This window comes from Pan paniscus, chromosome Y (genome assembly GCF_029289425.2).
Source record: "Pan paniscus chromosome Y, NHGRI_mPanPan1-v2.0_pri, whole genome shotgun sequence".
Lineage (NCBI taxonomy): Eukaryota > Metazoa > Chordata > Mammalia > Primates > Hominidae > Pan > Pan paniscus.
Window position 1 is genome coordinate 46,925,836 of NC_073273.2, and position 9,613 is coordinate 46,935,448.

At 51.2% G+C, this 9,613-nt stretch overlaps 1 long non-coding RNA gene across 1 annotated transcript; it reads left to right on the plus strand.

Moving 5' to 3' along the window:
- The first annotated feature begins 1,143 nt into the window (after window positions 1-1,143).
- Window positions 1,144-6,396, plus strand: LOC129395598 (uncharacterized). The gene is made up of 2 exons (XR_008622945.2): window positions 1,144-2,138; window positions 3,982-6,396. It is a non-coding gene; the product is annotated as an uncharacterized LOC129395598 (long non-coding RNA).
- Window positions 6,397-9,613: the final 3,217 nt, after the last annotated feature.

A 9,613-nucleotide genomic window follows, 5' to 3' on the forward strand; every position in this document is an offset into this window, starting at 1 on the left:
TGGGAACGTGTCAGAAGAGTAGGGGGGTCTCTCATGGCGTGAATACAAGGCCCCTAGAAAGGAAGAGACAGCTCAGCCCACCACCCTCAGAGGAAGGTCTTGGTTCTGCTTTACCACTGAGTAGTTTCCCACCTGCGACAGGAGAAGGCCTCAGTACCTAGGTGACCTCAGTACCGACGAGGTCTCAGTACATAGGAGATCTCCGTGCCTAGGAGACCTCAGTATCTAGGAGGTCTCAGCACCGTGGCGACCTCAGCACCGAGGCAACCTCAGCACCGAGGCGACCTCAATACCTAGGAGGTCTCAGCACCGAACCTCCGACAGGAGAAGGCCTCAGTACCTAGACCTCAGTACCTAGAAGGTCTCAGTACCTAGACGACCTCAGTACCGACGAGGTCTCAGTACACAGGAGATCTCCGTGCCTAGGAGACCTCAGTATCTAGGAGGTCTCAGCACCGTGGCGACCTCAGCACCGAGGCAACCTCAGCACCGAGGCGACCTCAATACCTAGGAGGTCTCAGCACCGAACCTCCGACAGGAGAAGGCCTCAGTACCTAGACCTCAGTACCTAGAAGGTCTCAGTACCTAGACGACCTCAGTACCGACGAGGTCTCAGTACACAGGAGATCTCCGTGCCTAGGAGACCTCAGTATCTAGGAGGTCTCAGCACCGTGGCGACCTCAGCACCGAGGCAACCTCAGCACCGAGGCGACCTCAGCACCGAGGAGACTTCAGTACCGAGGCGATCTCAGCACCCAGGGGACCTCAGTACCTAGTAGGTCAAACTGAGACACGAAACGTAGACGGGAGGTTGTCACGGGCTGGGGGAGGCGGAAAGGAGAGCTGTTCAGCTTGGAAAGCTGGAAACGTTCTGCAGACAGACGCTGGTGCCGAGCGCAGCACGCGAATGTGCTCAGTCCCACCGACCTGTGCCCTGAAAACGGCCAGTATGGCAAACTCCGTGTTTTGTATATTGTGCCACAAAGAAGAAAAAGTGTCTTAGGGAGAGAGGGAGGGAGAGAGAGGAGCGAGGGCGCCGCGGCCGGCCCCGCCCCGCCGCGCAGCCCCCTACAGGCCGAGGAGCTCGCGCGGGGTCCCGCGTCCCCCTGGTCGGCTCCCGCCCGGGGCTGGGCCGCTGCGGGAACAGGGTTGGCCCAAGGCAGCCGCCGGTCCCGAGCAGCATGCGCGATGCGGGCCGGGCAGGACCCCGTGGTCCGTCCGCCGCCCTCTCAGTCCGCGCGAGGGCCCCACTCGGGGCTCGGCCGGGCTCCGGGAACGCGGTCTGCGGTCCAGGGGCCGCGAGCCTCCGCCGCTCCTCGGCCTCGTGGGCCCGGGCGCTGGGTGGGGCCGCGGGTGGGCGCCGAGGTCTGCAAAGGGGCGGTGAAGACGGGCTTGGGCTCCGCGCAGAGGCTGCCAGGGGGCGGCGGTGCACCTCCCACCCGGGTCACCTCGGTGCCACCCATGCCTGCCTCACGGCAGGCGGACCCACGGCCCTCCACGCCCTCCCTCGCTCGCGTCCTGCCCGGCTGGCCGCTGTTCGCATCCTCTCGGTAACTTTGTGGGGTCCCGCCCATTCCGGCGACTGCCCCGGCTGCAGCCCAGCAGCTAATCTCGGCTATCTTCCCTCACTCAGTTCTTCGCCTCCACCAGCTTCGGCTCTTTTCGTCACCCCTCTGTACTCCTCGTTCCTCTCCGTCACTTTCCGTCTTCTCCGATTAGGCTCGGCCGGCTGCATCTCACCATTTCGCTTTCCCCTTTGTCTCCCTCTGATAAATTTCGTGACTCTTCGTCACTGTCCGTCAGTCCCCGTCACTTTCCGTCAATTCTCGCCACTTTCCGTCGCTCTCCGCCGCCCTTCAGTTCCGCTCGGCTCTTCTCCGTCAGGCATCGTCTACTTTCGTGACTCTCCGTCACCCTCCGTCACTCTCCGGCTGCTGCCTACCCCGCTCTCCGGGTAGAGAAAGCCTCAGGGACTTTTCCTGCCCTTAGCCCTTTTCCGTCACTCTCCGATCCTGCTGTCTGTGTCAGTCTCTGTTTATTTCTGGTCTGCTCGTGACTCTGTCCTCCTCCCTTCACTCCTGGGAGAGTGGCCTGGTCCCTCCTGAGAGGCCTCTCCCCACTACCCGGCCTGAATGATGGTGAGCGGGAGGTCTCGGGGTGATCCCGAGGGGGAGGAGCGGGGGTCTGGGGGTGGCGGCGAGGGGGTTCCGAGGGGAGGAGCGGGCGCCTGGGGATGGTCCCGAGAGGGACCCGAGGGGTGGAGCGGGGGGAGGGTCTGGAGGTGGCCCGGAGGGGGTCCCGAGGGCAGGAGCGGGGGGTCTGGGGGTGGCGCCGAGGGAAGGAGCGGTCTGGTGTGGTCCAGAGGACAGGAGCAGGGAGTCTGGGGGTGGTCCCGTGGGGAGGAGCAGGGGTCTGGGGGTTGTCCTGATGGGAGGAGCGGGGGTCTGGGGATGGTCCTGAGGGGAGGAGCGGGGGTCTGGGGATGGTCCTGAGGGGAGGAGCCGCGGGTTCTGGGCGTGGTCACGTGGGGAGGAGCGGGGGTTCTGGGCGTGGTCACGTGGGGAGGAGCGGGGGTTCTGGGGGTGGTCCCGAGGGGAGGAGCAGGGGTCTGGGGATGGTCCTGAGGGGAGGAGCGGGGGTCTGCGTGTGGTTTTCAGGGGTGGAGCATGGAGTCTCCCTGTGGTCCGGAGGCTGGAGAGAGGGTCTGGGGGTGGTCCCGAGGGGAGGAGCGGGGGGGGGTCTGTGTGTTGTCCTGAGGGGAGGAGCGGGGGTTCTGGGGGTGGTTTTCAGGGGTGGAGCATGGGGTCTCCCTCTGGTACGGAGGGTGGAGCAGGGGGACTGGGGGTGGTGCTTATGGGCGGGACAGGGCTATTTCTCTTTTTGGTCCGGTTCCCATCTGCTGAGCTGGGGGTCCTTGTGATCCTGACAGGTGGGGCAGAATGGGAGGGTCAAGGTGAAGGGAAGGAAGGAGTGGCGGCCTGGTCCCAAGGGGGCAGGAAAGGGTTTGTGGTTCAGTGCTGATGTGCGACCCATCCATAGGAGAATGGACACCTCAGACTCCCATTCCTGGCCAGTGGCAGGTCCCAGTAGCTGCCTTCCCTGGCTGTCCTCGAGGCTCACTGGAGGATACTTCTTTTTCATTCTGGCAAATTTTTAAAAATTCTTCTATAGATCTCAATGAGTTCAAAGCTGCCTGTGCAGGCATAGGTCCGTTCTTTGCCTACATTCCACTCTAGTCGGCTGAAAGGAAATGGTAATATAGCTGGAAAAGGTGTCCTGGGGTGATTAGAGGATGTTACATTTCATGTTAGAAAGGGTTATTGACAGGAGACCAGAACTTCCAGATCCTCTTGAATTTCAAGATCTACTTCCAAGCCTGGAAAATATCGGGAGGCCTCATCTCTACAAAATAAAAATTAAGAAATTCGCCAGGTGCAATGGCACACTCCTGTAGTCCCACCTACTCTGGAGGCTGAGGCAGGAAGATCACTTGAGCCTGGGAGTCCGAGGCTGCAGTCAGCTATGATCATGACACTGCACTCCAGCCTGGGTGACAGAGCAAGACCCTGAAATAAAAAAGGGAGGGAGGGAAGGAGGGGAGGGAGGGAGGGAGGAAGGAAGGAAGAAAGAAAGAAAATGGCTTAAGCTCAGAGAGCTGTGTGTGTCCTCCAGCTCCCACCCCCACCAAAGGGCCTGGAAACCCATGGAGGGGCAGGTTGTCTTGAGCTGTAGCCACGGGGACCGGGGGACCTGAACTGTCGGGGTTAGGGTTAGGCTTTGAGGTTTCGGGTTATAGAATATAGATGGGTTTGGTCCTGGGAAAATTCCAGGTCTGGGTTTTGTGGTTGGGGGTTGGTCTCAGGTGAGATGCGGCAGGTTTACAGTGTTTGCAAGGTATGTACAGATTTATATGGTGCTATTGCTTGAATGTGTTCTCCAGATTTCATGTGTTGGCAATTTGTTTTCTTTTTTCTTTTTCAGATGGTGTCTCGCTGTGTCATCCATCACCCAGGCTGGAGTTCAATGGTGCGATATTGGCTCACTGCAACCTCTGCCTCCCAGGTTCAAGCGATTCTCGCACGCCCAGTAGCTGGCATTGCAGCAGGACAAGCCACAGACAAAATCCCGCAGACTCCGGGTTAAAGAAGGAAGGGCTTTATTCGGTCGGGAGCATGGGCACACTTGGGCTTGAAGAGCCGAGCTCCCCAAAAACGAAATTCCTGGCCCTTTTAAGGGTTTACGACTCTAAGGGGTTCACGTGAAAGGGTCGTGATAGGTGGAGCAAGCATCGGAACATGACTGGGGGCTACACGCATCAGATAACAGAACAGAAAGTTTTGCAGTGCGTCCTCATACAGTGTCTGGAATTTACAGATAACACAAGTAGTTTAGGTCAGGGGTTAATATTATTATTATTATTATTTTAACCACCAGTTCTGGGTGGTGCTGCCAAGGTCGTCTAGCAATTTATCTTACTTCTTTTTTTTTTTTTTTTTATCTTTTTGCTTTCTCCCTTTTTCCCTGTTTTATAAACTAGAGAAGGGGGTGTGGGGAAGGGAGGGGCAGCAGGAGAAGTGGTGGTCTCCTTCCTTAGGATTACAGGCATCCTGCGTTATTTCTGACTAATTTTGTTTTTGTATTTTTGGTAGAGATGGGGTTTCACCGTGTTGGCCAGGCTGGTCTTGAACTCCTGACCTCAGGTGATCCCGCCTCGGCCTCTGAAATTGCTGGGATTAAAAGCACAAGGCACAGTGCCCAGCCATGTGTTGGCAATTTAATCCCCAAATTCCTGTGCCGATTGGAGATGTGGCCTTTGGGAGGTAACTAGGATTAGATAAATTCATTAGGGTGGGTCCCCAGTCATGGGACTCGTGGATTTAAAAGATGAGGAAGAGAGACTGCAGCGTACAGCCACTCTTGCCCTCCCCTCCCCCGCCCAGACACTCTCGCTCTCCCCTTCCCTGCCATGGGCAGCCCTCCACTGGGCTGTGATTCTCTAGGCCTCCCCAGCCACCAGAACTCACCCTCCCCTCTACTGCCGTGAGTGCACACGGACTCCCTCCTTCCTTTCATGCACCACCCTCCCCTGGGCTGGGATGCTCTGGGCCTCCCCAGCCAGCAGAACTGGAAGGGAGACATTTCATTTATGAACTACTCTGTGGTATTCTGTTATAGCAACAGAAAATGTACTAAGACATATGGTTTATAGATTTTAGGTTTGGGGTTTTTAGGGTTTGGGTAGGAGTACCAGGTAGGGGTTAGGGAATAGGGTTAGGGTTAGTTTTAGGGTTGTGGGGAGGCAATAGAGGCCAAGGTCGGAATCAGAGTGAAGTTCAGCTCAGAGCTTAGTATCCTGGAGCCACCACATTGTGTTGTACCCAAGTGAGTTAGAGAAAACGCCACACTTTGAGAAGAATTAAGAGTCCTTTAGTTAGCTGGTGGCCAAAGAGATGGCTAGTGCTCAAAATTCTCTCAGTCCCAAAGAAGGGGCTAGATTGTCTTTTATACTTTTGTTTAGAAAGGGAAGTGGCGGTCTAGTTAAAACTATTTTACATAAGTAAATTAGGCAAAATGTTAAAAGGATAAATGGTTACAGGAAAGTAAACAGTTCCAGGTGCAGGTGCTTTAAGACTATTACAAGGTGATAGACGCGGGTAATTGGGCGTTATCAATCGGACGAATTCCTGGGGACTGCGGATATAGCTTGCCACAGTATCTTGTCAGTTAATTGCATTCTCGGATGTCCTCGGAGTCAGCTTGCACGAGTTAAGTCCTTTGAGGAAGGGGCTGCCAGTGAAAGAGCCAAGATGGAGTCTGTCCGGTTCTCTCAGTTAAGGGAGAGTCCTTTCAGGTGGAAAGAAGGCTAGGTGATTAAAGGAAAGGGAGAGTCTAAAAACAGGGTTAGCAAAAATGAGGTTGGGCATTACAGTTTTACCCTCCATCGCCTCTTCCAATCTCAAACAATTCCATAACTTGGAAAACCTCAGGCAAGGACTTCCTGGAATGTGTCCACTGAACTCAGAAAAGCTCAGGCAAGGACTTCATGGAACGTGTCCACTGTAACCACCAGGTTTTCCAGTGTGTTATTTACACCCTGTAACGCTGTTAGGTACATAATTTTTCAGCAATCTTTGTTCTTCACCAGCACTTTGAGTACATGAAAAAGGCCAAGATGCTTCTTCAGGGATGAATTTTGCTACTTTTTAAAGGAGAGTTAAAAGGCACTTTTGGCACTCTAAGTCTTTCTTCAAATGATGAAATTTGTTATCTATTTAACTCATTGCTGTGACGCGTTTTCCAATTCTATGTTCCCTTGGTTTTTGTTGTATTTTTTTCTGCGTGAACTCTACATCATTTACTCACTCTGAATGACAGAATAAAAGAAATTGTCCACCATATCATATTCGGAAGGACCATCATGGCCATGAGACACAAAGGACTCCCAGCCCTGGGCCCAGGCCCCCCTCACGCATGCAGCCATCGTGCCACTGTGCCTGAGTGGGCCATGTGCATGGTGGGGACCGGCTGCTGGGAGACACAGCTCAGGGCACAGGGGCCCCAAGAAGCCACAGCTGGGGAAAGCTCACTCCCGACAGGGCTCAGCTCCAACCTGAAACTAGAGCCCCACCCTGGGGTTTCCATGGTGGTGGTAAACCAACCACAGATTTTGGGGGTATGACTGCTCCCTTTGCCACGATAGCTTCTCCCACGTGCCCCTGGCCTAATGACCAGACCACTAGAGAGGGGAGGCCCGAGTCCCAGGGATGGGTGGGTTGCAGGCAGAGCTGGAGCTGGATGGACGGTGAGTGGTGAGAGCTGAAGGTGCAGAAGGGGCTCCTGTCAGGGACTGGGTTAACAGGGACCAGGACAAATAGACGGGGACTCCCGAGCTGAGAAAGACCTTTTCGTACAAAGTGTTTGCATCAGTACCTAACAATGAAAAGAATAAGATAAATAACAGTACAAAAAAGCAATCACCAGATCAGCTCAAGGCACTCTTTGAAGTCACCCCTGTGTAGGGAAGTTGGAAGACATATCTGTGTGGCCCATAGACAGTAGATCCCAAAGACAGAAGGCCCAGATCCCTAAATCCCCACAGGGGAACTGTGTTACAGACCAGGAGCTCATGTACAGGGCTGTCCCAGGGCCCCTAAATTCCAGAAGGGAACTGGGTTACAGACCAGGGGCTCATGTACCAGGCTGTCCCTGGTCCCCTAAATCCCCACAGGGGAACTGGGTTAGAGATGAGGAGCTCATTTTCCGGGCTGTCCAGGTCCCCTAAATCCCAGATGGGAACTGGGTTATCGAACAGGTGCTCCTCTAAGGGCTGTCTCAGGGTCCTAGTGTGTCTGGAATTGGTGGGTTCTTGGTCTCACTGACTTCAAGAATGAAGATGCGGACCCTCGCAGTGAGTGTCACAGTTCTTAAAGGTGGCATGTCCGGAGTTTGCTTCTTCTGACGTTCAGATGTGTTCGGAGTTTCTTCCTTCTGGTGGGGTTGTGGTCTCACTGGCTCAGGAGTGAAGCTGCAGACATATGCGGTGAGTGTCACAGCTCACAAAGGCAGTGTGGACTCAAAGAGTGACCAGTAGCAAGATTTATTGCAAAGAGTGAAAGAACGAAGCTTACACAGTATGGAAAGGGATATTTCCATGTTTATAGAGATGGCAGTGCAGATATTTCCATGTTTATACAGACAGCGGTGTAGATATTTCCACATTTATACAGATAGCGGTGTAGATATTTCCATGTTTATACAGATGGCGGTGTAGATATTTCCATGTTTATAGAGATGGCGGTGTAGATATTTCCACGTTAATAGAGATAGCAGTGTAGATATTTCCATGTTTATAGAGTTGGCAGTGTAGATATTTCTACGTTTATACAGATAGCGGTGTAGATATTTCCATGTTTATAGAGATGGTGGTGTAGATATGTCCATGTTTATAGAGATAGCGGTGTAGAGATTTCCATGTTTATACAGATAGCGGTGTAGATATTTCCATGTTTATACAGATAGCGGTGTAGATATTTCCATGTTTATACAGATAACGGTGTAGATATTTCCATGTTTACAGAGATAGCGGTGTAGATATTTCCATGTTCCCACAGATGGCGGTGTAGATATTTCCATGCATATAGAGATAGCGGTGTAGATATTTCCATGTTTACACAGATGGTGGTGTAGATATTTCCATGTTTATAGAGACAGCGGTGTAGATATTTCCATGTTTACAGAGATAGCGGTTTAGATATTTCCATGTTTACACAGATGGTGGTGTAGATATTTCCATGTTTATACAGATAGCGGTGTAGATATTCCCATGTTTATAAGGATAGCGGTGTAGATATTTCCTTGTTTATACAGATAGCGGTGCAGACATTTCCATGTTTATACAGAGAGCCGTATAGATATTTCCATGTTTATACTGATGGCGGTGCAGATATTTCCATGTTTATACTGATAGCGGTGTAGATATTTCCATCTTTATAGAGATAGAGGTGTAGATATTTCCATGTTTATGCAGAGAGCGTTGTAGATATTTCCATGCTTATACAGATAGCGGTGTAGATATTTCCATGTTTATAGAGATAGCGGTGTAGATATTTCCTTGTTTATAGAGATAGCGGTGTAGATATTTCCACGTTTATACAGATGGCGTTGTAGATGTTTCCATGTTTATAGAGATAGCGGTGTAGATATTTCCATGTTCCTACAGATGGTGGAGTAGATATTTCCATGTTTATAGAGATCGTGGTGTAGATATTTCCATGTTTATACAGATAGCGGTGTAGATATTTCCATGTTTATACAGATAGCGGTGTAGATATTTCCATGTTTATACACATGGCGGTGTAGATATTTCCATGTTTATAGAGTTTGCAGTGTAGTTATTTCTATGTTTTTAGAGATAGTGGTGTATGTATTTCCATGTTTATAGAGATGGCGGTGTAGATGTTTCTACGTTTATACGGATAGCAATGTAGATATTTCCATGTTTATAGAGATGGCGGTGTAGATATTTCCACGTTTATACACATAGCGGCATAGATGTTTCCATGTTTATAGAGATGGCAGTGTAGCTATTTCCATGTTTATACAGATAGCGGTGTAGATATTTAAATGTTCATACAGTTAGCGGTGTAGATATTTCCATGTTTATAGAGACAGCAGTGTAGATATTTCCATGTTTATGCAGAGAGCATTGTAGATATTTCCATGTTTATGCAGGTAGCCGTGTGGATATTTCCATGTTGATACAGATGGCGGTGTAGTTATTTCCATGTTTATAGAGATAACGATGTAGATATTTCCATGTTTATGCAGGTTGCCGTGTAGATATTTGAATGTTTATACAGATAGCGGTGTAGATATTTCCATGTGTACAGAGATAGTGGTATAGATATCTCCATGTTTACACAGATAGCGGTGTAGATATTTGCATGTTTATACAGATGGCAGTGTAGGTATTTCCATGTTTATAGAGATGGCGGTGTAGACATTTCCAAGTTTGTGCAGATAGCAGCGTAGATATTTCCATGGTTATAGAGATGGCGGTGTAGATATTTCCACATTTATGCAGAGAGCAGTTTAGATATTTCCATGTTTACAG